This window comes from Saccoglossus kowalevskii, chromosome 8 (genome assembly GCF_978046115.1).
Source record: "Saccoglossus kowalevskii chromosome 8, keSacKowa6.1, whole genome shotgun sequence".
Classification (NCBI taxonomy): Eukaryota; Metazoa; Hemichordata; class Enteropneusta; family Harrimaniidae; genus Saccoglossus; species Saccoglossus kowalevskii.
The window spans coordinates 34,856,688-34,881,145 of NC_140648.1; the positions used below are offsets into that span (position 1 = coordinate 34,856,688).

Consider the following 24,458-nt stretch of genomic DNA (forward strand, 5'->3'; position numbering starts at 1 on the left):
TTAACGACAGCTTGAATGACAGTTGTGCAAAATACTCAACAACCTGGCAGCCGTGGGATTCGAACCCGCGCCATCGAAATGACTAGTGCCTTAAACCAGCGCCTTAGACCGCTCGGCCACGCCACCCATAATTTCTTTGCAAGAACGACGCAATTACCCTGAAACACAAGCATTTCGTGTGTGTTTCGGTATTTACCGAGACGACTGAAGTGATATTTGTAATAATGCAAATGCCAGAAATGCGAATACTATTTTCTGAGAATTGTTGACGCTGTAGATACTCACTAAAATGACGTTCACCGGGTTTCATTTCATCATCTAATCAGATTGTATGCATTGCTTAGTTACTTGCCGTGAATATTTGTTTGATTTCAAAGTTGACTAAAACATGTGCATAACCGTATACACAGAAATTGAATAACGGCAGCTTGAATGACAGTTGTGCAAAATACTGAACAACCTGGCAGCGGTGGGATTCGAACCCACGCCATCGAAATGACTGGTGCCTCAAAACCAGCGCCTTAGACCTCTCGGCCACGCTACCCATAATTACTTTGCTAAAACAAGGCAATTACCCTGAAACTCAAGCATTTCGTGTGTGTTTCGGTATTTACCGAGACGACTGAAGTGATATTTTTAACAATGCAAATACCAAAAATTCGAATACTATTTCCTGGGAATTGTTGACGCTGTGGTTACTCATTAAAATGTGTTCACCGGGTTTCATTTCATCATCTAATCAGATTGTAGGCATTGCTTAATTATTTGCCGTGAATATTTGTTGGATTTCAACATGCGAAAGAAACATGTGCATAGTCGTAAACACTGAAATTGTATTATGCCAGCATAAATGACAGTTGTGCAAAATACTCAACAACAAGACAGCGGTGGGATACGAACCCACGCGTCTTTGACCGCTCGGCCACGCCACCCATAATTACATTGCAAAAACGACGCAATTACCCTGAAACACAAGCATTTCATGTGTGTTTTGGTATTTGCCGAGACGACTGATGTGATATTTGTAACAATGCAAATGCCACAAATTCGAATACTATTTCCTGGGAATTGTTGATGCTGTAGATACTCACTAAAATGACGTTCACCGGGTTTCATTTCATCATCTAATCAGATTGTATGCATTGCTTAGTTACTTGCCGTGAATATTTGTTGGATTTCAACATGCGAAAGAAACATGTGCATAGTCGTAAACACTGAAATTGTATTATGTCAGCATAAATGACAGTTGTGCAAAATACTCAACAACAAGGCAGCGGTGGAATACGAACCCACGCCATCGAAATGACTGGTGCCTTAAACAAGCGCCTTTGACCGCTCGCCCACGCTACCCATAATTACATTGCAAAAACGACGCAATTACCCTGAAACACAAGCATTTCATGTGTGTTTGGGTATTTACCGAGACGACTGAAGTGATATTTGTAACAATACAAATGCCACAAATTCGAATACTATTTCCTGGGAATTGTTGACGCTGTAGATACTCACTAAAATGACGTTCACCGGGTTTCATTTCATCATCTAATCAGATTGTATGCATTGCTTAGTTACTTGCCGTGAATATTTGTTGGATTTCAAAGTGCGACTAAAACATGTGGATAACCGTATACACAGAAATTGAATAACGGCAGCTTGAATGACAGTTGTGCAAAATACCGAACAACCTGGCAGCAGTGGGATTCGAACCCACGCCATCGAAATGACTGGTGCCTTAAACCAGCGCCTTAGACCGCTCGGCCACGCTACCCATAATTACTTTGCAAAAACGACGCAATTACCCTGAAATTCAAGCATTTCGTGTGTGTTTGGGTATTTACCGAGACGACTGAAGTGATATTTGTAATAATGCAAATGCCAGAAATGCGAATACTATTTTCTGAGAATTGTTGACGCTGTAGATACTCACTAAAATGACGTTCACCGGGTTTCATTTCATCATCTAATCAGATTGTATGCATTGCTTAGTTACTTGCCGTGAATATTTGTTGGATTTCAAAGTTGACTAAAACATGTGCATAACCGTATACACAGAAATTGAATAACGGCAGCTTGAATGACAGTTGTGCAAAATACTGAACAACCTGGCAGCGGTGGGATTCGAACCCACGCCATCGAAATGACTGGTGCCTCAAAACCAGCGCCTTAGACCTCTCGGCCACGCTACCCATAATTACTTTGCTAAAACAAGGCAATTACCCTGAAACTCAAGCATTTCGTGTGTGTTTCGGTATTTACCGAGACGACTGAAGTGATATTTTTAACAATGCAAATACCAAAAATTCGAATACTATTTCCTGGGAATTGTTGACGCTGTGGTTACTCATTAAAATGTGTTCACCGGGTTTCATTTCATCATCTAATCAGATTGTAGGCATTGCTTAATTATTTGCCGTGAATATTTGTTGGATTTCAACATGCGAAAGAAACATGTGCATAGTCGTAAACACTGAAATTGTATTATGCCAGCATAAATGACAGTTGTGCAAAATACTCAACAACAAGACAGCGGTGGGATACGAACCCACGCGTCTTTGACCGCTCGGCCACGCCACCCATAATTACATTGCAAAAACGACGCAATTACCCTGAAACACAAGCATTTCATGTGTGTTTTGGTATTTGCCGAGACGACTGATGTGATATTTGTAACAATGCAAATGCCACAAATTCGAATACTATTTCCTGGGAATTGTTGATGCTGTAGATACTCACTAAAATGACGTTCACCGGGTTTCATTTCATCATCTAATCAGATTGTATGCATTGCTTAGTTACTTGCCGTGAATATTTGTTTGATTTCAAAGTTGACTAAAACATGTGCATAACCGTATACACAGAAATTGAATAACGGCAGCTTGAATGACAGTTGTGCAAAATACTGAACAACCTGGCAGCGGTGGGATTCGAACCCACGCCATCGAAATGACTGGTGCCTCAAAACCAGCGCCTTAGACCTCTCGGCCACGCTACCCATAATTACTTTGCTAAAACAAGGCAATTACCCTGAAACTCAAGCATTTCGTGTGTGTTTCGGTATTTACCGAGACGACTGAAGTGATATTTTTAACAATGCAAATACCAAAAATTCGAATACTATTTCCTGGGAATTGTTGACGCTGTGGTTACTCATTAAAATGTGTTCACCGGGTTTCATTTCATCATCTAATCAGATTGTAGGCATTGCTTAATTATTTGCCGTGAATATTTGTTGGATTTCAACATGCGAAAGAAACATGTGCATAGTCGTAAACACTGAAATTGTATTATGCCAGCATAAATGACAGTTGTGCAAAATACTCAACAACAAGACAGCGGTGGGATACGAACCCACGCGTCTTTGACCGCTCGGCCACGCCACCCATAATTACATTGCAAAAACGACGCAATTACCCTGAAACACAAGCATTTCATGTGTGTTTTGGTATTTGCCGAGACGACTGATGTGATATTTGTAACAATGCAAATGCCACAAATTCGAATACTATTTCCTGGGAATTGTTGATGCTGTAGATACTCACTAAAATGACGTTCACCGGGTTTCATTTCATCATCTAATCAGATTGTATGCATTGCTTAGTTACTTGCCGTGAATATTTGTTGGATTTCAACATGCGAAAGAAACATGTGCATAGTCGTAAACACTGAAATTGTATTATGTCAGCATAAATGACAGTTGTGCAAAATACTCAACAACAAGGCAGCGGTGGAATACGAACCCACGCCATCGAAATGACTGGTGCCTTAAACAAGCGCCTTTGACCGCTCGCCCACGCTACCCATAATTACATTGCAAAAACGACGCAATTACCCTGAAACACAAGCGTTTCATGTGTGTTTGGGTATTTACCGAGACGACTGAAGTGATATTTGTAACAATACAAATGCCACAAATTCGAATACTATTTCCTGGGAATTGTTGACGCTGTAGATACTCACTAAAATGACGTTCACCGGGTTTCATTTCATCATCTAATCAGATTGTATGCATTGCTTAGTTACTTGCCGTGAATATTTGTTGGATTTCAAAGTGCGACTAAAACATGTGGATAACCGTATACACAGAAATTGAATAACGGCAGCTTGAATGACAGTTGTGCAAAATACCGAACAACCTGGCAGCAGTGGGATTCGAACCCACGCCATCGAAATGACTGGTGCCTTAAACCAGCGCCTTAGACCGCTCGGCCACGCTACCCATAATTACTTTGCAAAAACGACGCAATTACCCTGAAATTCAAGCATTTCGTGTGTGTTTGGGTATTTACCGAGACGACTGAAGTGATATTTGTAATAATGCAAATGCCAGAAATGCGAATACTATTTTCTGAGAATTGTTGACGCTGTAGATACTCACTAAAATGACGTTCACCGGGTTTCATTTCATCATCTAATCAGATTGTATGCATTGCTTAGTTACTTGCCGTGAATATTTGTTGGATTTCAAAGTGCGACTAAAACATGTGCATAACCGTATACACAGAAATTGAATAACGGCAGCTTGAATGACAGTTGTGCAAAATACCGAACAACCTGGCAGCGGTGGGATTCGAACCCACGCCATCGAAATGACTGGTGCCTTAAACCAGCGGCTTAGAGCGCTCGGCCACGCTACCCATAATTACTTTGCTAAAACAAGGCAATTACCCCGAAACACAAGCATTTCATGTGTGTTTCGGTATTTACCGAGACGAGTGAAGTGATATTTGTAATAATGCAAATGTCAGAAATGCGAATACTATTTTCTGAGAATTGTTGACGCTGTAGATACTCACTAAAATGACGTTCACCGGGTTTCATTTCATCATCTAATCAGATTGTATGCATTGCTTAGTTACTTGCCGTGAATATTTGTTGGATTTCAAAGTGCGACTAAAACATGTGCATAACCGTATACACAGAAATTGAATAACGGCAGCTTGAATGACAGTTGTGCAAAATACTGAACAACCTGGCAGCGGTGGGATTCGAACCCACGCCATCGAAATGACTGGTGCCTTAAACCAGCGCCTTAGACCGCTCGGCCACGCTACCCATAATTACTTTGCAAAAACGACGCAATTACCCTGAAACTCAAGCATTTCGTGTGTGTTTCGATATTTACCGAGACGACTGAAGTGATATATGTAACAATGCAAATGCCACAAATTCGAATACTATTTCCTGGGAATTGTTGACGCTATAGATACTCATTAAAATGTGTTCACCGGGTTTCATTTCATCATCTAATCAGATTGTATGCATTGCTCAGTTACTTGCCGTGAATATTTGTTGGATTTCAAAGTGCGACTAAAACATGTGGATAACCGTATACACAGAAATTGAATAACGGCAGCTTGAATGACAGTTGTGCAAAATACCGAACAACCTGGCAGCAGTGGGATTCGAACCCACGCCATCGAAATGACTGGTGCCTTAAACCAGCGGCTTAGAGCGCTCGGCCACGCTACCCATAATTACTTTGCTAAAACAAGGCAATTACCCCGAAACACAAGCATTTCATGTGTGTTTCGGTATTTACCGAGACGAGTGAAGTGATATTTGTAACAATACAAATGCCACAAATTCGAATACTATTTCCTGGGAATTGTTGACGCTGTAGATACTCACTAAAATGACGTTCACCGGGTTTCATTTCATCATCTAATCAGATTGTATGCATTGCTTAGTTACTTGCCGTGAATATTTGTTGGATTTCAAAGTGCGACTAAAACATGTGGATAACCGTATACACAGAAATTGAATAACGGCAGCTTGAATGACAGTTGTGCAAAATACCGAACAACCTGGCAGCGGTGGGATTCGAACCCACGCCATCGAAATGACTGGTGCCTTAAACCAGCGGCTTAGAGCGCTCGGCCACGCTACCCATAATTACTTTGCTAAAACAAGGCAATTACCCCGAAACACAAGCATTTCATGTGTGTTTCGGTATTTACCGAGACGAGTGAAGTGATATTTGTAATAATGCAAATGTCAGAAATGCGAATACTATTTTCTGAGAATTGTTGACGCTGTAGATACTCACTAAAATGACGTTCACCGGGTTTCATTTCATCATCTAATCAGATTGTATGCATTGCTTAGTTACTTGCCGTGAATATTTGTTGGATTTCAAAGTGCGACTAAAACATGTGCATAACCGTATACACAGAAATTGAATAACGGCAGCTTGAATGACAGTTGTGCAAAATACTGAACAACCTGGCAGCGGTGGGATTCGAACCCACGCCATCGAAATGACTGGTGCCTTAAACCAGCGCCTTAGACCGCTCGGCCACGCTACCCATAATTACTTTGCAAAAACGACGCAATTACCCTGAAACTCAAGCATTTCGTGTGTGTTTCGATATTTACCGAGACGACTGAAGTGATATTTGTAACAATGCAAATGCCACAAATTCGAATACTATTTCCTGGGAATTGTTGACGCTATAGATACTCATTAAAATGTGTTCACCGGGTTTCATTTCATCATCTAATCAGATTGTATGCATTGCTTAGTTACTTGCCGTGAATATTTGTTGGATTTCAAAGTGCGACTAAAACATGTGGATAACCGTATACACAGAAATTGAATAACGGCAGCTTGAATGACAGTTGTGCAAAATACCGAACAACCTGGCAGCAGTGGGATTCGAACCCACGCCATCGAAATGACTGGTGCCTTAAACCAGCGGCTTAGAGCGCTCGGCCACGCTACCCATAATTACTTTGCTAAAACAAGGCAATTACCCCGAAACACAAGCATTTCATGTGTGTTTCGGTATTTACCGAGACGAGTGAAGTGATATTTGTAACAATACAAATGCCACAAATTCGAATACTATTTCCTGGGAATTGTTGACGCTGTAGATACTCACTAAAATGACGTTCACCGGGTTTCATTTCATCATCTAATCAGATTGTATGCATTGCTTAGTTACTTGCCGTGAATATTTGTTGGATTTCAAAGTGCGACTAAAACATGTGGATAACCGTATACACAGAAATTGAATAACGGCAGCTTGAATGACAGTTGTGCAAAATACCGAACAACCTGGCAGCAGTGGGATTCGAACCCACGCCATCGAAATGACTGGTGCCTTAAACCAGCGCCTTAGACCGCTCGGCCACGCTACCCATAATTACTTTGCAAAAACGACGCAATTACCCTGAAATTCAAGCATTTCGTGTGTGTTTGGGTATTTACCGAGACGACTGAAGTGATATTTGTAATAATGCAAATGCCAGAAATGCGAATACTATTTTCTGAGAATTGTTGACGCTGTAGATACTCACTAAAATGACGTTCACCGGGTTTCATTTCATCATCTAATCAGATTGTATGCATTGCTTAGTTACTTGCCGTGAATATTTGTTGGATTTCAAAGTGCGACTAAAACATGTGCATAACCGTATACACAGAAATTGAATAACGGCAGCTTGAATGACAGTTGTGCAAAATACCAAACAACCTGGCAGCGGTGGGATTCGAACCCACGCCATCGAAATGACTGGTGCCTTAAACCAGCGGCTTAGAGCGCTCGGCCACGCTACCCATAATTACTTTGCTAAAACAAGGCAATTACCCCGAAACACAAGCATTTCATGTGTGTTTCGGTATTTACCGAGACGAGTGAAGTGATATTTGTAATAATGCAAATGTCAGAAATGCGAATACTATTTTCTGAGAATTGTTGACGCTGTAGATACTCACTAAAATGACGTTCACCGGGTTTCATTTCATCATCTAATCAGATTGTATGCATTGCTTAGTTACTTGCCGTGAATATTTGTTGGATTTCAAAGTGCGACTAAAACATGTGCATAACCGTATACACAGAAATTGAATAACGGCAGCTTGAATGACAGTTGTGCAAAATACTGAACAACCTGGCAGCGGTGGGATTCGAACCCACGCCATCGAAATGACTGGTGCCTTAAACCAGCGCCTTAGACCGCTCGGCCACGCTACCCATAATTACTTTGCAAAAACGACGCAATTACCCTGAAACTCAAGCATTTCGTGTGTGTTTCGATATTTACCGAGACGACTGAAGTGATATTTGTAACAATGCAAATGCCACAAATTCGAATACTATTTCCTGGGAATTGTTGACGCTATAGATACTCATTAAAATGTGTTCACCGGGTTTCATTTCATCATCTAATCAGATTGTATGCATTGCTTAGTTACTTGCCGTGAATATTTGTTGGATTTCAAAGTGCGACTAAAACATGTGGATAACCGTATACACAGAAATTGAATAACGGCAGCTTGAATGACAGTTGTGCAAAATACCGAACAACCTGGCAGCAGTGGGATTCGAACCCACGCCATCGAAATGACTGGTGCCTTAAACCAGCGCCTTAGACCACTCGGCCACGCTACCCATAATTACTTTGCAAAAACGACGCAATTACCCTGAAATTCAAGCATTTCGTGTGTGTTTGGGTATTTACCGAGACGACTGAAGTGATATTTGTAATAATGCAAATGCCAGAAATGCGAATACTATTTTCTGAGAATTGTTGACGCTGTAGATACTCACTAAAATGACGTTCACCGGGTTTCATTTCATCATCTAATCAGATTGTATGCATTGCTTAGTTACTTGCCGTGAATATTTGTTGGATTTCAAAGTGCGACTAAAATATGTGCATAACCGTATACACAGAAATTGAATAACGGCAGCTTGAATGACAGTTGTGCAAAATACCGAACAACCTGGCATCGGTGGGATTCGAACCCACGCCATCGAAATGACTGGTGCCTTAAACCCGCGCCTTAGACCGCTCGGCCACGCTACCCATAATTACTTTGCTAAAACAAGGCAATTACCCCGAAACACAAGCATTTCATGTGTGTTTCGGTATTTACCGAGACGAGTGAAGTGATATTTGTAATAATGCAAATGCCAGAAATGCGAATACTATTTTCTGAGAATTGTTGACGCTGTGGATACTCACTAAAATGACGTTCACCGGGTTTCATTTCATCATCTAATCAGATTGTATGCATTGCTTAGTTACTTGCCGTGAATATTTGTTGGATTTCAAAGTGCGACTAAAACATGTGCATAACCGTATACACAGAAATTGAATAACGGCAGCTTGAATGACAGTTGTGCAAAATACTGAACAACCTGGCAGCGGTGGGATTCGAACCCACGCCATCGAAATGACTGGTGCCTTAAACCAGCGCCTTAGACCGCTCGGCCACGCTACCCATAATTACTTTGCAAAAACGACGCAATTACCCTGAAACACAAGCATTTCATGTGTGTTTCGGTATTTACCGAGACGACTGAAGTGATATTTGTAATAATGCAAATGCCAGAAATGCGAATACTATTTTCTGAGAATTGTTGACGCTGTAGATACTCACTAAAATGACGTTCACCGGGTTTCATTTCATCATCTAATCAGATTGTATGCATTGCTTAGTTACTTGCCGTGAATATTTGTTGGATTTCAAAGTGCGACTAAAACATGTGCATAACCGTATACACAGAAATTGAATAACGGCAGCTTGAATGACAGTTGTGCAAAATACTGAACAACCTGGCAGCGGTGGGATTCGAACCCACGCCATCGAAATGACTGGTGCCTTAAACCAGCGCCTTAGACCGCTCGGCCACGCTACCCATAATTACTTTGCAAAAACGACGCAATTACCCTGAAACTCAAGCATTTCGTGTGTGTTTCGGTATTTACCGAGACGACTGAAGTGATATTTGTAATAATGCAAATGCCAGAAATGCGAATACTATTTCCTGGGAATTGTTGACGCTGTAGATACTCACTAAAATGACGTTCACCGGGTTTCATTTCATCATCTAATCAGATTGTATGCATTGCTTAGTTACTTGCCGTGAATATTTGTTGTATTTCAAAGTGCGACTAAAACATGTGCACAACCGTATACACAGAAATTGAATAACGACAGCTTGAATGACAGTTGTGCAAAATACTCAACAACCTGGCAGCGGTGGGATTCGAACCCACGCCATCGAAATGACTGGTGCCTTAAACCAGCGCCTTAGACCGCTCGGCCACGCTACCCATAATTACTTTGCAAAAACGACGCAATTACCCTGAAACACAAGCATTTCATGTGTGTTTCGGTATTTACCGAGACGAGTGAAGTGATATTTGTAATAATGCAAATGCCAGAAATGCGAATACTATTTTCTGAGAATTGTTGACGCTGTAGATACTCACTAAAATGACGTTCACCGGGTTTCATTTCATCATCTAATCAGATTGTATGCATTGCTTAGTTACTTGCCGTGAATATTTGTTGGATTTCAAAGTGCGACTAAAACATGTGCATAACCGTATACACAGAAATTGAATAACGGCAGCTTGAATGACAGTTGTGCAAAATACTGAACAACCTGGCAGCGGTGGGATTCGAACCCACGCCATCGAAATGACTGGTGCCTTAAACCAGCGGCTTAGAGCGCTCGGCCACGCTACCCATAATTACTTTGCTAAAACAAGGCAATTACCCCGAAACACAAGCATTTCATGTGTGTTTCGGTAGTTACCGAGACGAGTGAAGTGATATTTGTAATAATGCAAATGTCAGAAATGCGAATACTATTTTCTGAGAATTGTTGACGCTGTAGATACTCACTAAAATGACGTTCACCGGGTTTCATTTCATCATCTAATCAGATTGTATGCATTGCTTAGTTACTTGCCGTGAATATTTGTTGGATTTCAAAGTGCGACTAAAACATGTGCATAACCGTATACACAGAAATTGAATAACGGCAGCTTGAATGACAGTTGTGCAAATTACTGAACAACCTGGCAGCGGTGGGATTCGAACCCACGCCATCGAAATGACTGGTGCCTTAAACCAGCGCCTTAGACCGCTCGGCCACGCTACCCATAATTTCTTTGCAAAAACGACGCAATTACCCTGAAACTCAAGCATTTCGTGTGTTTCGGTATTTACCGGGACGACTGAAGTGATATTTGTAATAATGCAAATGCCAGAAATGCGAATACTATTTCCTGGGAATTGTTGACGCTGTAGATACTCACTAAAATGACGTTCACCGGGTTTCATTTCATCATCTAATCAGATTGTATGCATTGCTTAGTTACTTGCCGTGAATATTTGTTGTATTTCAAAGTGCGACTAAAACATGTGGATAACCGTATACACAGAAATTGAATAACGGCAGCTTGAATGACAGTTGTGCAAAATACCGAACAACCTGGCAGCGGTGGGATTCGAACCCACGCCATCGAAATGACTGGTGCCTTAAACCAGCGGCTTAGAGCGCTCGGCCACGCTACCCATAATTACTTTGCTAAAACAAGGCAATTACCCCGAAACACAAGCATTTCATGTGTGTTTCGGTATTTACCGAGACGAGTGAAGTGATATTTGTAATAATGCAAATGTCAGAAATGCGAATACTATTTTCTGAGAATTGTTGACGCTGTAGATACTCACTAAAATGACGTTCACCGGGTTTCATTTCATCATCTAATCAGATTGTATGCATTGCTTAGTTACTTGCCGTGAATATTTGTTGGATTTCAAAGTGCGACTAAAACATGTGCATAACCGTATACACAGAAATTGAATAACGGCAGCTTGAATGACAGTTGTGCAAATTACTGAACAACCTGGCAGCGGTGGGATTCGAACCCACGCCATCGAAATGACTGGTGCCTTAAACAAGCGCCTTTGACCGCTCGGCCACGCCACCCATAATTACATTTCAAAAACGACGCAATTACCCTGAAACACAAGCATTTCATGTGTGTTTCGGTATTTACCGAGACGACTGAAGTGATATTTGTAATAATGCAAATGCCAAAAATGCGAATACTATTTTCTGAGAATTTTTGACACTGTGGTTACTCATTAAAATGTGTTCACCGTGTGTCATTTCATCATCTAATCAGATTGTATGAATTGCTTAGTTACTTGCCGTGAATATATGTTGGATTTCAAAGTGCGACTAAAACATGTGCATAACCGTATACACAGAAATTGAATAACGGCAGCTTGAATGACAGTTGTGCAAAATACTGAACAACCTGGCAGCGGTGGGATTCGAACCCACGCCATCGAAATGACTGGTGCCTTAAACCAGCGCCTTAGACCGCTCGGCCACGCTACCCATAATTACTTTGCAAAAACGACGCAATTACCCTGAAACTCAAGCATTTCGTGTGTGTTTCGGTATTTACCGAGACGAGTGAAGTGATATTTGTAATAATGCAAATGTCAGAAATGCGAATACTATTTTCTGAGAATTGTTGACGCTGTAGATACTCACTAAAATGACGTTCACCGGGTTTCATTTCATCATCTAATCAGATTGTATGCATTGCTTAGTTACTTGCCGTGAATATTTGTTGGATTTCAAAGTGCGACTAAAACATGTGCATAACCGTATACACAGAAATTGAATAACGGCAGCTTGAATGACAGTTGTGCAAATTACTGAACAACCTGGCAGCGGTGGGATTCGAACCCACGCCATCGAAATGACTGGTGCCTTAATCCAGCGCCTTAGACCGCTCGGCCACGCTACCCATAATTTCTTTGCAAAAACGACGCAATTACCCTGAAACTCAAGCATTTCGTGTGTTTCGGTATTTACCGAGACGACTGAAGTGATATTTGTAATAATGCAAATGCCAGAAATGCGAATACTATTTCCTGGGAATTGTTGACGCTGTAGATACTCACTAAAATGACGTTCACCGGGTTTCATTTCATCATCTAATCAGATTGTATGCATTGCTTAGTTACTTGCCGTGAATATTTGTTGTATTTCAAAGTGCGACTAAAACATGTGGATAACCGTATACACAGAAATTGAATAACGGCAGCTTGAATGACAGTTGTGCAAAATACCGAACAACCTGGCAGCGGTGGGATTCGAACCCACGCCATCGAAATGACTGGTGCCTTAAACCAGCGGCTTAGAGCGCTCGGCCACGCTACCCATAATTACTTTGCTAAAACAAGGCAATTACCCCGAAACACAAGCATTTCATGTGTGTTTCGGTATTTACCGAGACGAGTGAAGTGATATTTGTAATAATGCAAATGTCAGAAATGCGAATACTATTTTCTGAGAATTTTTGACACTGTGGTTACTCATTAAAATGTGTTCACCGGGTGTCATTTCATCATCTAATCAGATTGTATGAATTGCTTAGTTACTTGCCGTGAATATTTGTTGGATTTCAAAGTGCGACTAAAACATGTGCATAACCGTATACACAGAAATTGAATAACGGCAGCTTGAATGACAGTTGTGCAAAATACTGAACAACCTGGCAGCGGTGGGATTCGAACCCACGCCATCGAAATGACTGGTGCCTTAAACCAGCGCCTTAGACCGCTCGGCCACGCTACCCATAATTACTTTGCAAAAACGACGCAATTACCCTGAAACTCAAGCATTTCGTGTGTGTTTCGGTATTTACCGAGACGACTGAAGTGATATTTGTAATAATGCAAATGCCAGAAATGCGAATTCTATTTCCTGGGAATTGTTGACGCTGTAGATACTCACTAAAATGACGTTCACCGGGTTTCATTTCATCATCTAATCAGATTGTATGCATTGCTTAGTTACTTGCCGTGAATATTTGTTGGATTTCAAAGTGCGACTAAAACATGTGGATAACCGTATACACAGAAATTGAATAACGGCAGCTTGAATGACAGTTGTGCAAAATACCGAACAACCTGGCAGCGGTGGGATTCGAACCCACGCCATCGAAATGACTGGTGCCTTAAACCAGCGCCTTAGACCGCTCGGCCACGCTACCCATAATTACTTTGCAAAAACGACGCAATTACCCTGAAATTCAAGCATTTCGTGTGTGTTTGGGTATTTACCGAGACGACTGAAGTGATATTTGTAATAATGCAAATGCCAGAAATGCGAATACTATTTTCTGAGAATTGTTGACGCTGTAGATACTCACTAAAATGACGTTCACAGGGTTTCATTTCATCATCTAATCAGATTGTATGCATTGCTTAGTTACTTGCCGTGAATATTTGTTGGATTTCAAAGTGCGACTAAAACATGTGCATAACCGTATACACAGAAATTGAATAACGGCAGCTTGAATGACAGTTGTGCAAATTACTGAACAACCTGGCAGCGGTGGGATTCGAACCCACGCCATCGAAATAACTGGTGCCTTAAACCAGCGCCTTAGACCGCTCGGCCACGCTACCCATAATTTCTTTGCAAAAACGACGCAATTACCCTGAAACTCAAGCATTTCGTGTGTGTTTCGGTATTTACCGAGACGACTGAAGTGATATTTGTAATAATGCAAATGCCAAAAATGCGAATACCATTTTCTGAGAATTTTTGACACTGTGGTTACTCATTAAAATGTGTTCACCGGGTGTCATTTCATCATCTAATCAGATTGTATGAATTGCTTATTTACTTGCCGTGAATATTTGTTGGATTTCAAAGTGCGACTAAAACATGTGCATAACCGTATACACAGAAATTGAATAACGGCAGCTTGAATGACAGTTGTGCAAAATACTGAACAACCTGGCAGCGGTGGGATTCGAACCCACGCCATCGAAATGACTGGTGCCTTAAACCAGCGCCTTAGACCGCTCGGCCACGCCACCCATAATTATATTTCAAAAACGACGCAATTACCCTGAAACACAAGCATTTCATGTGTGTTTTGGTATTTGCCTAGACGACTGAAGTGATATTTGTAACAATGCAAATGCCACAAATTCGAATACTATTTTCTGGGAATTGTTGACGCTGTAGATACTCACTAAAATGACGTTCACCGGGTTTCATTTCATCATCTAATCAGATTGTATGCATTGCTTAGTTACTTGCCGTGAATATTTGTTGTATTTCAAAGTGCGACTAAAACATGTGGATAACCGTATACACAGAAATTGAATAACGGCAGCTTGAATGACAGTTGTGCAAAATACCGAACAACCTGGCAGGAGTGGGATTCGTACCCACGCCATCGAAATGACTGGTGCCTTAAACCAGCGCCTTAGACCGCTCGGCCACGCTACCCATAATTACTTTGCAAAAACGACGCAATTACCCTGAAATTCAAGCATTTCGTGTGTGTTTGGGTATTTACCGAGACGACTGAAGTGATATTTGTAATAATGCAAATGCCAGAAATGCGAATACTATTTTCTGAGAATTGTTGACGCTGTAGATACTCACTAAAATGACGTTCACAGGGTTTCATTTCATCATCTAATCAGATTGTATGCATTGCTTAGTTACTTGCCGTGAATATTTGTTGGATTTCAAAGTGCGACTAAAACATGTGCATAACCGTATACACAGAAATTGAATAACGGCAGCTTGAATGACAGTTGGGCAAAATACCGAACAACCTGGCAGCGGTGGGATTCGAACCCACGCCATCGAAATGACTGGTGCCTTAAACCAGCGGCTTAGAGCGCTCGGCCACGCTACCCATAATTACTTTGCTAAAACAAGGCAATTACCCCGAAACACAAGCATTTCATGTGTGTTTCGGTATTTACCGAGACGAGTGAAGTGATATTTGTAATAATGCAAATGTCAGAAATGCGAATACTATTTTCTGAGAATTGTGACGCTGTAGATACTCACTAAAATGACGTTCACCGGGTTTCATTTCATCATCTAATCAGATTGTATGCATTGCTTAGTTACTTGCCGTGAATATTTGTTGGATTTCAAAGTGCGACTAAAACATGTGCATAACCGTACACACAGAAATTGAATAACGGCAGCTTGAATGACAGTTGTGCAAAATACTGAACAACCTGGCAGCGGTGGGATTCGAACCCACGCCATCGAAATGACTGGTGCCTTAAACCAGCGCCTTAGACCGCTCGGCCACGCTACCCATAATTACTTTGCAAAAACGACGCAATTACCCTGAAACTCAAGCATTTCGTGTGTGTTTCGATATTTACCGAGACGACTGAAGTGATATTTGTAACAATGCAAATGCCACAAATTCGAATACTATTTCCTGGGAATTGTTGACGCTATAGATACTCATTAAAATGTGTTCACCGGGTTTCATTTCATCATCTAATCAGATTGTATGCATTGCTTAGTTACTTGCCGTGAATATTTGTTGGATTTCAAAGTGCGACTAAAACATGTGGATAACCGTATACACAGAAATTGAATAACGGCAGCTTGAATGACAGTTGTGCAAAATACCGAACAACCTGGCAGCAGTGGGATTCGAACCCACGCCATCGAAATGACTGGTGCCTTAAACCAGCGCCTTAGACCACTCGGCCACGCTACCCATAATTACTTTGCAAAAACGACGCAATTACCCTGAAATTCAAGCATTTCGTGTGTGTTTGGGTATTTACCGAGACGACTGAAGTGATATTTGTAATAATGCAAATGCCAGAAATGCGAATACTATTTTCTGAGAATTGTTGACGCTGTAGATACTCACTAAAATGACGTTCACCGGGTTTCATTTCATCATCTAATCAGATTGTATGCATTGCTTAGTTACTTGCCGTGAATATTTGTTGGATTTCAAAGTGCGACTAAAACATGTGCATAACCGTATACACAGAAATTGAATAACGGCAGCTTGAATGACAATTGTGCAAAATACCGAACAACCTGGCATCGGTGGGATTCGAACCCACGCCATCGAAATGACTGGTGCCTTAAACCCGCGCCTTAGACCGCTCGGCCACGCTACCCATAATTACTTTGCTAAAACAAGGCAATTACCCCGAAACACAAGCATTTCATGTGTGTTTCGGTATTTACCGAGACGAGTGAAGTGATATTTGTAATAATGCAAATGCCAGAAATGCGAATACTATTTTCTGAGAATTGTTGACGCTGTGGATACTCACTAAAATGACGTTCACCGGGTTTCATTTCATCATCTAATCAGATTGTATGCATTGCTTAGTTACTTGCCGTGAATATTTGTTGGATTTCAAAGTGCGACTAAAACATGTGCATAACCGTATACACAGAAATTGAATAACGGCAGCTTGAATGACAGTTGTGCAAAATACTGAACAACCTGGCAGCGGTGGGATTCGATCCCACGCCATCGAAATGACTGGTGCCTTAAACCAGCGCCTTAGACCGCTCGGCCACGCTACCCATAATTACTTGGCAAAAACGACGCAATTACCCTGAAACTCAAGCATTTCGTGTGTGTTTCGGTATTTACCGAGACGACTGAAGTGATATTTGTAATAATGCAAATGCCAGAAATGCGAATACTATTTCCTGGGAATTGTTGACGCTGTAGATACTCACTAAAATGACGTTCACCGGGTTTCATTTCATCATCTAATCAGATTGTATGCATTGCTTAGTTACTTGCCGTGAATATTTGTTGTATTTCAAAGTGCGACTAAAACATGTGCACAACCGTATACACAGAAATTGAATAACGACAGCTTGAATGACAGTTGTGCAAAATACTCAACAACCTGGCAGCGGTGGGATTCGAACCCACGCCATCGAAATGACTGGTGCCTTAAACCAGCGCCTTAGACCGCTCGGCCACGCTACCCATAATTACTTTGCAAAAACGACGCAATTACCCTGAAACACAAGCATTTCATGTGTGTTTCGGTATTTACCGAGACGAGTGAAGTGATATTTGTAATAATGCAAATGCCAGAAATGCGAATACTATTTTCTGAGAATTGTTGACGCTGTAGATACTCACTAAAATGACGTTCACCGGGTTTCATTTCATCATCTAATCAGATTGTATGCATTGCTTAGTTACTTGCCGTGAATATTTGTTGGATTTCAAAGTGCGACTAAAACATGTGCATAACCGTATACACAGAAATTGAATAACGGCAGCTTGAATGACAGTTGTGCAAAATACTGAACAACCTGGCAGCGGTGGGATTCGAACCCACGCCATCGAAATGACTGGTGCCTTAAACCAGCGCCTTAGACCGCTCGGCCACGCTACCCATAATTACTTTGCAAAAACGACGCAATTACCCTGAAACTCAAGCATTTCGTGTGTGTTTCGGTATTTACCGAGACGACTGAAGTGATATTTGTAATAATGCAAATGCCAGAAATGCGAATACTATTTCCTGGGAATTGTTGACGCTGTAGATACTCACTAAAATGACGTTCACCGGGTTTCATTTCATCATCTAATCAGATTGTATGCATTGCTTAGTTACTTGCCGTGAATATTTGTTGTATTTCAAAGTGCGACTAAAACATGTGCACAACCGTATACACAGAAATTGAATAACGACAGCTTGAATGACAGTTGTGCAAAACACTCAACAACCTGGCAGCGGTGGGATTCGAACCCACGCCATCGAAATGACTGGTGCCTTAAACCAGCGCCTTAGACCGCTCGGCCACGCTACCCATAATTACTTTGCAAAAACGACGCAATTACCCTGAAACTCAAGCATTTCATGTGTGTTTGGGTATTTACCGAGACGACTGAAGTGATATTTGTAATAATGCAAATGCCACAAATGCGAATACTATTTTCTGAGAATTTTTGACGCTGTGGTTACTCATTAAAATGTGTTCACCGGGTTTCATTTCATCATCTAATCAGATTGTATGCATTGCTTAGTTACTTGCCGTGAATATTTGTTGGATTTCAAAGTGCGACTAAAACATGTGCATAACCGTATACACAGAAATTGAATAACGGCAGCTTGAATGACAGTTGTGCAAAATACTGAACAACCTGGCAGCGGTGGGATTCGAACCCACGCCATCGAAATGACTGGTGCCTTAAACCAGCGCCTTAGACCGCTCGGCCACGCTACCCATAATTACTTTGCGAAAACGACGCAATTAACCTGAAACTCAAGCATTTCGTGTGTGTTTCGGTATTTACCGAGACGACTGAAGTGATATTTGTAATAATGCAAATGCCAAAAATGCGAATACTATTTTCTGAGAATTTTTGACGCTGTGGTTACTCATTAAAATGTGTTCACCGGGTTTCATTTCATCATCTAATCAGATTGTTACGCATTGCTTAATTATTTGCCGTGAATATTTGTTGTATTTCAACATGCGAAAGAAACCTGTGCATAGTCGCAAACACTGAAATTGTATTATGCCAGCATAAATGACAGTTGTGCAAAATACTCAACAACAAGGCAGCGGTGGGACACGAACCCACGCAATCGAAATGACTGTTGCCTTAAACAAGCGCCTTTGACCGCTCGGCCACGCCACCCATAATTACATTTCAAAAACGACGCAATTACCCTGAAACACAAGCATTTCATGTGTGTTTTGGTATTTGCCGAGACGACTGAAGTGATATTTTTAACAATGCAAATACCAAAAATTCGAATACTATTTCCTGGGAATTGTTGACGCTGTAGATACTCACTAAAATGACGTTCACCGGGTTTCATTTCATCATCTAATCAGATTGTATGCATTGCTTAGTTACTTGCCGTGAATATTTGTTGTATTTCAAAGTGCGACTAAACATGTGCATAACCGTATACACAGAAATTGAATAACGGCAGCTTGAATGACAGTTGTGCAAAATACTGAACAACCTGGCAGCGGTGGGATTCGAACCCACGCCATCGAAATGACTGGTGCCTTAAACCAGCGCCTTAGACCGCTCGGCCACGCTACCCATAATTTCTTTGCAAAAACGACGCAATTACCCTGAAACTCAAGCATTTCGTGTGTGTTTCGGTATTTACCGAGACGACTGAAGTGATATTTGTAATAATGCAAATGCCAAAAATGCGAATACTATTTTCTGAGAATTTTTGACACTGTGGTTACTCATTAAAATGTGTTCACCGGGTGTCATTTCATCATCTAATCAGATTGTATGCATTGCTTAGTTACTTGCCGTGAATATTTGTTGGATTTCAAAGTGCGACTAAAACATGTGCATAACCGTATACACAGAAATTGAATAACGGCAGCTTGAATGACAGTTGTGCAAAATACTGAACAACCTGGCAGCGGTGGGATTCGAACCCACGCCATCGAAATGACTGGTGCCTTAAACCAGCGCCTTAGACCGCTCGGCCACGCTACCCATAATTACTTTGCAAAAACGACGCAATTACCCTGAAACTCAAGCATTTCGTGTGTGTTTCGGTATTTACCGAGACGACTGAAGTGATATTTGTAATAATGCAAATGCCAGAAATGCGAATACTATTTCCTGGGAATTGTTGACGCTGTAGATACTCACTAAAATGACGTTCACCGGGTTTCATTTCATCATCTAATCAGATTGTATGCATTGCTTAGTTACTTGCCGTGAATATTTGTTGTATTTCAAAGTGCGACTAAAACATGTGCACAACCGTATACACAGAAATTGAATAACGACAGCTTGAATGACAGTTGTGCAAAACACTCAACAACCTGGCAGCGGTGGGATTCGAACCCACGCCATCGAAATGACTGGTGCCTTAAACCAGCGCCTTAGACCGCTCGGCCACGCTACCCATAATTACTTTGCAAAAACGACGCAATTACCCTGAAACTCAAGCATTTCATGTGTGTTTGGGTATTTACCGAGACGACTGAAGTGATATTTGTAATAATGCAAATGCCACAAATGCGAATACTATTTTCTGAGAATTTTTGACGCTGTGGTTACTCATTAAAATGTGTTCACCGGGTTTCATTTCATCATCTAATCAGATTGTATGCATTGCTTAGTTACTTGCCGTGAATATTTGTTGGATTTCAAAGTGCGACTAAAACATGTGCATAACCGTATACACAGAAATTGAATAACGGCAGCTTGAATGACAGTTGTGCAAAATACTGAACAACCTGGCAGCGGTGGGATTCGAACCCACGCCATCGAAATGACTGGTGCCTTAAACCAGCGCCTTAGACCGCTCGGCCACGCTACCCATAATTACTTTGCGAAAACGACGCAATTAACCTGAAACTCAAGCATTTCGTGTGTGTTTCGGTATTTACCGAGACGACTGAAGTGATATTTGTAATAATGCAAATGCCAAAAATGCGAATACTATTTTCTGAGAATTTTTGACGCTGTGGTTACTCATTAAAATGTGTTCACCGGGTTTCATTTCATCATCTAATCAGATTGTTACGCATTGCTTAATTATTTGCCGTGAATATTTGTTGTATTTCAACATGCGAAAGAAACCTGTGCATAGTCGCAAACACTGAAATTGTATTATGCCAGCATAAATGACAGTTGTGCAAAATACTCAACAACAAGGCAGCGGTGGGACACGAACCCACGCAATCGAAATGACTGTTGCCTTAAACAAGCGCCTTTGACCGCTCGGCCACGCCACCCATAATTACATTTCAAAAACGACGCAATTACCCTGAAACACAAGCATTTCATGTGTGTTTTGGTATTTGCCGAGACGACTGAAGTGATATTTTTAACAATGCAAATACCAAAAATTCGAATACTATTTCCTGGGAATTGTTGACGCTGTAGATACTCACTAAAATGACGTTCACCGGGTTTCATTTCATCATCTAATCAGATTGTATGCATTGCTTAGTTACTTGCCGTGAATATTTGTTGTATTTCAAAGTGCGACTAAACATGTGCATAACCGTATACACAGAAATTGAATAACGGCAGCTTGAATGACAGTTGTGCAAAATACTGAACAACCTGGCAGCGGTGGGATTCGAACCCACGCCATCGAAATGACTGGTGCCTTAAACCAGCGCCTTAGACCGCTCGGCCACGCTACCCATAATTTCTTTGCAAAAACGACGCAATTACCCTGAAACTCAAGCATTTCGTGTGTGTTTCGGTATTTACCGAGACGACTGAAGTGATATTTGTAATAATGCAAATGCCAAAAATGCGAATACTATTTTCTGAGAATTTTTGACACTGTGGTTACTCATTAAAATGTGTTCACCGGGTGTCATTTCATCATCTAATCAGATTGTATGAATTGCTTAGTTACTTGCCGTGAAAATTTGTTGGATTTCAAAGTGCGACTAAAACATGTGGATAACCGTATACACAGAAATTGAATAACGGCAGCTTGAATGACAGTTGTGCAAAATACTGAACAACCTGGCAGCGGTGGGATTCGAACCCACGCCATCGAAATGACTGGTGCCTTAAACCAGCGCCTTAGACCGCTCGGCCACGCTACCCATAATTACTTTGCAAAAACGACGCAATTACCCTGAAACTCAAGCATTTCGTGTGTGTTTCGGTATTTACCGAGACGACTGAAGTGATATTTGTAATAATGCAAATGCCAGAAATGCGAATACTATTTTCTGAGAATTGTTGACGCTGTAGATACTCACTAAAATGACGTTCACCGGGTTTCATTTCATCATCTAATCAGATTGTATGCATTGCTTAGTTACTTGCCGTGAATATTTGTTGTATTTCAAAGTGCGACTAAAACATGTGCACAACCGTATACTCAGAAATTGAATAACGGCAGCTTGAATGACAGTTGTGCAAAATACTGAACAACCTGGCAGCGGTGGGATTCGAACCCACGCCATCGAAATGACTGGTGCCTTAAACCAGCGCCTTAGACCGCTCGGCCACGCTACCCATAATTTCTTTGCAAAAACGACGCAATTACCCTGAAACTCAAGCATTTCATGTGTGTTTGGGTATTTACCGAGACGACTGAAGTGATATTTGTAATAATGCAAATGCCACAAATGCGAATACTATTTTCTGAGAATTTTTGACGCTGTGGTTACTCATTAAAATGTGTTCACCGGGTTTCATTTCATCATCTAATCAGATTGTATGCATTGCTTAGTTACTTGCCGTGAATATTTGTTGGATTTCAAAGTGCGACTAAAACATGTGCATAACCGTATACACAGAAATTGAATAACGGCAGCTTGAATGACAGTTGTGCAAAATACTGAACAACCTGGCAGCGGTGGGATTCGAACCCACGCCATCGAAATGACTGGTGCCTTAAACCAGCGCCTTAGACCGCTCGGCCACGCTACCCATAATTACTTTGCGAAAACGACGCAATTAACCTGAAACTCAAGCATTTCGTGTGTGTTTCGGTATTTACCGAGACGACTGAAGTGATATTTGTAATAATGCAAATGCCAAAAATGCGAATACTATTTTCTGAGAATTTTTGACGCTGTGGTTACTCATTAAAATGTGTTCACCGGGTTTCATTTCATCATCTAATCAGATTGTATGAATTGCTTAGTTACTTGCCGTGAAAATTTGTTGGATTTCAAAGTGCGACTAAAACATGTGGATAACCGTATACACAGAAATTGAATAACGGCAGCTTGAATGACAGTTGTGCAAAATACTGAACAACCTGGCAGCAGTGGGATTCGAACCCACGCCATCGAAATGACTGGTGCCTTAAACCAGCGCCTTAGACCGCTCGGCCACGCTACCCATAATTACTTTGTAAAAACGACGCAATTACCCTGAAACTCAAGCATTTCGTGTGTGTTTCGGTATTTACCGAGACGACTGAAGTGATATTTGTAATAATGCAAATGCCAGAAATGCGAATACTATTTTCTGAGAATTGTTGACGCTGTAGATACTCACTAAAATGACGTTCACCGGGTTTCATTTCATCATCTAATCAGATTGTATGCATTGCTTAGTTACTTGCCGTGAATATTTGTTGGATTTCAAAGTGCGACTAAAACATGTGCATAACCGTATACACAGAAATTGAATAACGGCAGCTTGAATGACAGTTGTGCAAAATACTGAACAACCTGGCAGCAGTGGGATTCGAACCCACGCCATCGAAATGACTGTTGCCTTAAACAAGCGCCTTTGACCGCTCGGCCACGCCACCCATAATTACATTTCAAAAACGACGCAATTACCCTGAAACACAAGCATTTCATGTGTGTTTTGGTATTTGCCGAGACGACTGAAGTGATATTTTTAACAATGCAAATACCAAAAATTCGAATACTATTTCCTGGGAATTGTTGACGCTGTAGATACTCACTAAAATGACGTTCACCGGGTTTCATTTCATCATCTAATCAGATTGTATGCATTGCTTAGTTACTTGCCGTGAATATTTGTTGTATTTCAAAGTGCGACTAAACATGTGCATAACCGTATACACAGAAATTGAATAACGGCAGCTTGAATGACAGTTGTGCAAAATACTGAACAACCTGGCAGCGGTGGGATTCGAACCCACGCCATCAAAATGACTGGTGCCTTAAACCAGCGCCTAAGACCGCTCGGCCACGCTACCCATAATTTCTTTGCAAAAACGACGCAATTACCCTGAAACTCAAGCATTTCGTGTGTGTTTCGGTATTTACCGAGACGACTGAAGTGATATTTGTAATAATGCAAATGCCAAAAATGCGAATACTATTTTCTGAGAATTTTTGACACTGTGGTTACTCATTAAAATGTGTTCACCGGGTGTCATTTCATCATCTAATCAG

General features: G+C 41.1%; 38 non-coding genes across 38 annotated transcripts; all 38 read right to left on the bottom strand.

Annotated features, from left to right (window-relative positions):
• Positions 1-461: 461 nt before the first annotated feature.
• TRNAS-UGA (transfer RNA serine (anticodon UGA)) lies at positions 462-544 on the bottom strand. The gene has a single exon. It is a non-coding gene; the product is annotated as a tRNA-Ser (tRNA).
• A 1,142-nt stretch (positions 545-1,686) lies between these two features.
• TRNAL-AAG (transfer RNA leucine (anticodon AAG)) lies at positions 1,687-1,768 on the bottom strand. Its single transcript has one exon. It is a non-coding gene; the product is annotated as a tRNA-Leu (tRNA).
• A 335-nt stretch (positions 1,769-2,103) lies between these two features.
• Positions 2,104-2,186, bottom strand: TRNAS-UGA (transfer RNA serine (anticodon UGA)). Its single transcript has one exon. It is a non-coding gene; the product is annotated as a tRNA-Ser (tRNA).
• A 723-nt stretch (positions 2,187-2,909) lies between these two features.
• TRNAS-UGA (transfer RNA leucine (anticodon AAG)) lies at positions 2,910-2,992 on the bottom strand. Its single transcript has one exon. It is a non-coding gene; the product is annotated as a tRNA-Ser (tRNA).
• A 1,142-nt stretch (positions 2,993-4,134) lies between these two features.
• On the bottom strand, positions 4,135-4,216 carry TRNAL-AAG (transfer RNA leucine (anticodon AAG)). Its single transcript has one exon. It is a non-coding gene; the product is annotated as a tRNA-Leu (tRNA).
• A 754-nt stretch (positions 4,217-4,970) lies between these two features.
• On the bottom strand, positions 4,971-5,052 carry TRNAL-AAG (transfer RNA leucine (anticodon AAG)). Its single transcript has one exon. It is a non-coding gene; the product is annotated as a tRNA-Leu (tRNA).
• A 1,171-nt stretch (positions 5,053-6,223) lies between these two features.
• TRNAL-AAG (transfer RNA leucine (anticodon AAG)) lies at positions 6,224-6,305 on the bottom strand. Its single transcript has one exon. It is a non-coding gene; the product is annotated as a tRNA-Leu (tRNA).
• A 753-nt stretch (positions 6,306-7,058) lies between these two features.
• TRNAL-AAG (transfer RNA leucine (anticodon AAG)) lies at positions 7,059-7,140 on the bottom strand. Its single transcript has one exon. It is a non-coding gene; the product is annotated as a tRNA-Leu (tRNA).
• A 754-nt stretch (positions 7,141-7,894) lies between these two features.
• On the bottom strand, positions 7,895-7,976 carry TRNAL-AAG (transfer RNA leucine (anticodon AAG)). Its single transcript has one exon. It is a non-coding gene; the product is annotated as a tRNA-Leu (tRNA).
• A 335-nt stretch (positions 7,977-8,311) lies between these two features.
• TRNAL-AAG (transfer RNA leucine (anticodon AAG)) lies at positions 8,312-8,393 on the bottom strand. The gene has a single exon. It is a non-coding gene; the product is annotated as a tRNA-Leu (tRNA).
• Positions 8,394-9,147: 754 nt separating this feature from the next.
• On the bottom strand, positions 9,148-9,229 carry TRNAL-AAG (transfer RNA leucine (anticodon AAG)). The gene has a single exon. It is a non-coding gene; the product is annotated as a tRNA-Leu (tRNA).
• Positions 9,230-9,565: 336 nt separating this feature from the next.
• TRNAL-AAG (transfer RNA leucine (anticodon AAG)) lies at positions 9,566-9,647 on the bottom strand. Its single transcript has one exon. It is a non-coding gene; the product is annotated as a tRNA-Leu (tRNA).
• Positions 9,648-9,983: 336 nt separating this feature from the next.
• TRNAL-AAG (transfer RNA serine (anticodon UGA)) lies at positions 9,984-10,065 on the bottom strand. Its single transcript has one exon. It is a non-coding gene; the product is annotated as a tRNA-Leu (tRNA).
• A 754-nt stretch (positions 10,066-10,819) lies between these two features.
• TRNAL-AAG (transfer RNA leucine (anticodon AAG)) lies at positions 10,820-10,901 on the bottom strand. Its single transcript has one exon. It is a non-coding gene; the product is annotated as a tRNA-Leu (tRNA).
• A 752-nt stretch (positions 10,902-11,653) lies between these two features.
• Positions 11,654-11,735, bottom strand: TRNAL-AAG (transfer RNA leucine (anticodon AAG)). Its single transcript has one exon. It is a non-coding gene; the product is annotated as a tRNA-Leu (tRNA).
• A 335-nt stretch (positions 11,736-12,070) lies between these two features.
• TRNAL-AAG (transfer RNA leucine (anticodon AAG)) lies at positions 12,071-12,152 on the bottom strand. The gene has a single exon. It is a non-coding gene; the product is annotated as a tRNA-Leu (tRNA).
• A 336-nt stretch (positions 12,153-12,488) lies between these two features.
• TRNAL-AAG (transfer RNA leucine (anticodon AAG)) lies at positions 12,489-12,570 on the bottom strand. Its single transcript has one exon. It is a non-coding gene; the product is annotated as a tRNA-Leu (tRNA).
• Positions 12,571-13,321: 751 nt separating this feature from the next.
• TRNAL-AAG (transfer RNA leucine (anticodon AAG)) lies at positions 13,322-13,403 on the bottom strand. The gene has a single exon. It is a non-coding gene; the product is annotated as a tRNA-Leu (tRNA).
• Positions 13,404-13,739: 336 nt separating this feature from the next.
• TRNAL-AAG (transfer RNA leucine (anticodon AAG)) lies at positions 13,740-13,821 on the bottom strand. Its single transcript has one exon. It is a non-coding gene; the product is annotated as a tRNA-Leu (tRNA).
• A 336-nt stretch (positions 13,822-14,157) lies between these two features.
• TRNAL-AAG (transfer RNA leucine (anticodon AAG)) lies at positions 14,158-14,239 on the bottom strand. The gene has a single exon. It is a non-coding gene; the product is annotated as a tRNA-Leu (tRNA).
• A 335-nt stretch (positions 14,240-14,574) lies between these two features.
• TRNAL-AAG (transfer RNA leucine (anticodon AAG)) lies at positions 14,575-14,656 on the bottom strand. The gene has a single exon. It is a non-coding gene; the product is annotated as a tRNA-Leu (tRNA).
• Positions 14,657-15,827: 1,171 nt separating this feature from the next.
• On the bottom strand, positions 15,828-15,909 carry TRNAL-AAG (transfer RNA leucine (anticodon AAG)). The gene has a single exon. It is a non-coding gene; the product is annotated as a tRNA-Leu (tRNA).
• Positions 15,910-16,244: 335 nt separating this feature from the next.
• On the bottom strand, positions 16,245-16,326 carry TRNAL-AAG (transfer RNA leucine (anticodon AAG)). Its single transcript has one exon. It is a non-coding gene; the product is annotated as a tRNA-Leu (tRNA).
• Positions 16,327-17,080: 754 nt separating this feature from the next.
• TRNAL-AAG (transfer RNA leucine (anticodon AAG)) lies at positions 17,081-17,162 on the bottom strand. The gene has a single exon. It is a non-coding gene; the product is annotated as a tRNA-Leu (tRNA).
• A 336-nt stretch (positions 17,163-17,498) lies between these two features.
• TRNAL-AAG (transfer RNA leucine (anticodon AAG)) lies at positions 17,499-17,580 on the bottom strand. The gene has a single exon. It is a non-coding gene; the product is annotated as a tRNA-Leu (tRNA).
• Positions 17,581-17,916: 336 nt separating this feature from the next.
• On the bottom strand, positions 17,917-17,998 carry TRNAL-AAG (transfer RNA leucine (anticodon AAG)). The gene has a single exon. It is a non-coding gene; the product is annotated as a tRNA-Leu (tRNA).
• A 336-nt stretch (positions 17,999-18,334) lies between these two features.
• Positions 18,335-18,416, bottom strand: TRNAL-AAG (transfer RNA leucine (anticodon AAG)). The gene has a single exon. It is a non-coding gene; the product is annotated as a tRNA-Leu (tRNA).
• Positions 18,417-18,751: 335 nt separating this feature from the next.
• Positions 18,752-18,833, bottom strand: TRNAL-AAG (transfer RNA leucine (anticodon AAG)). Its single transcript has one exon. It is a non-coding gene; the product is annotated as a tRNA-Leu (tRNA).
• Positions 18,834-19,586: 753 nt separating this feature from the next.
• TRNAL-AAG (transfer RNA leucine (anticodon AAG)) lies at positions 19,587-19,668 on the bottom strand. The gene has a single exon. It is a non-coding gene; the product is annotated as a tRNA-Leu (tRNA).
• Positions 19,669-20,003: 335 nt separating this feature from the next.
• TRNAL-AAG (transfer RNA leucine (anticodon AAG)) lies at positions 20,004-20,085 on the bottom strand. Its single transcript has one exon. It is a non-coding gene; the product is annotated as a tRNA-Leu (tRNA).
• A 336-nt stretch (positions 20,086-20,421) lies between these two features.
• TRNAL-AAG (transfer RNA leucine (anticodon AAG)) lies at positions 20,422-20,503 on the bottom strand. The gene has a single exon. It is a non-coding gene; the product is annotated as a tRNA-Leu (tRNA).
• Positions 20,504-20,838: 335 nt separating this feature from the next.
• On the bottom strand, positions 20,839-20,920 carry TRNAL-AAG (transfer RNA leucine (anticodon AAG)). Its single transcript has one exon. It is a non-coding gene; the product is annotated as a tRNA-Leu (tRNA).
• Positions 20,921-21,673: 753 nt separating this feature from the next.
• Positions 21,674-21,755, bottom strand: TRNAL-AAG (transfer RNA leucine (anticodon AAG)). Its single transcript has one exon. It is a non-coding gene; the product is annotated as a tRNA-Leu (tRNA).
• A 335-nt stretch (positions 21,756-22,090) lies between these two features.
• On the bottom strand, positions 22,091-22,172 carry TRNAL-AAG (transfer RNA leucine (anticodon AAG)). The gene has a single exon. It is a non-coding gene; the product is annotated as a tRNA-Leu (tRNA).
• Positions 22,173-22,508: 336 nt separating this feature from the next.
• Positions 22,509-22,590, bottom strand: TRNAL-AAG (transfer RNA leucine (anticodon AAG)). Its single transcript has one exon. It is a non-coding gene; the product is annotated as a tRNA-Leu (tRNA).
• A 335-nt stretch (positions 22,591-22,925) lies between these two features.
• On the bottom strand, positions 22,926-23,007 carry TRNAL-AAG (transfer RNA leucine (anticodon AAG)). Its single transcript has one exon. It is a non-coding gene; the product is annotated as a tRNA-Leu (tRNA).
• Positions 23,008-23,342: 335 nt separating this feature from the next.
• On the bottom strand, positions 23,343-23,424 carry TRNAL-AAG (transfer RNA leucine (anticodon UAG)). The gene has a single exon. It is a non-coding gene; the product is annotated as a tRNA-Leu (tRNA).
• A 753-nt stretch (positions 23,425-24,177) lies between these two features.
• Positions 24,178-24,259, bottom strand: TRNAL-AAG (transfer RNA leucine (anticodon AAG)). Its single transcript has one exon. It is a non-coding gene; the product is annotated as a tRNA-Leu (tRNA).
• Positions 24,260-24,458: the final 199 nt, after the last annotated feature.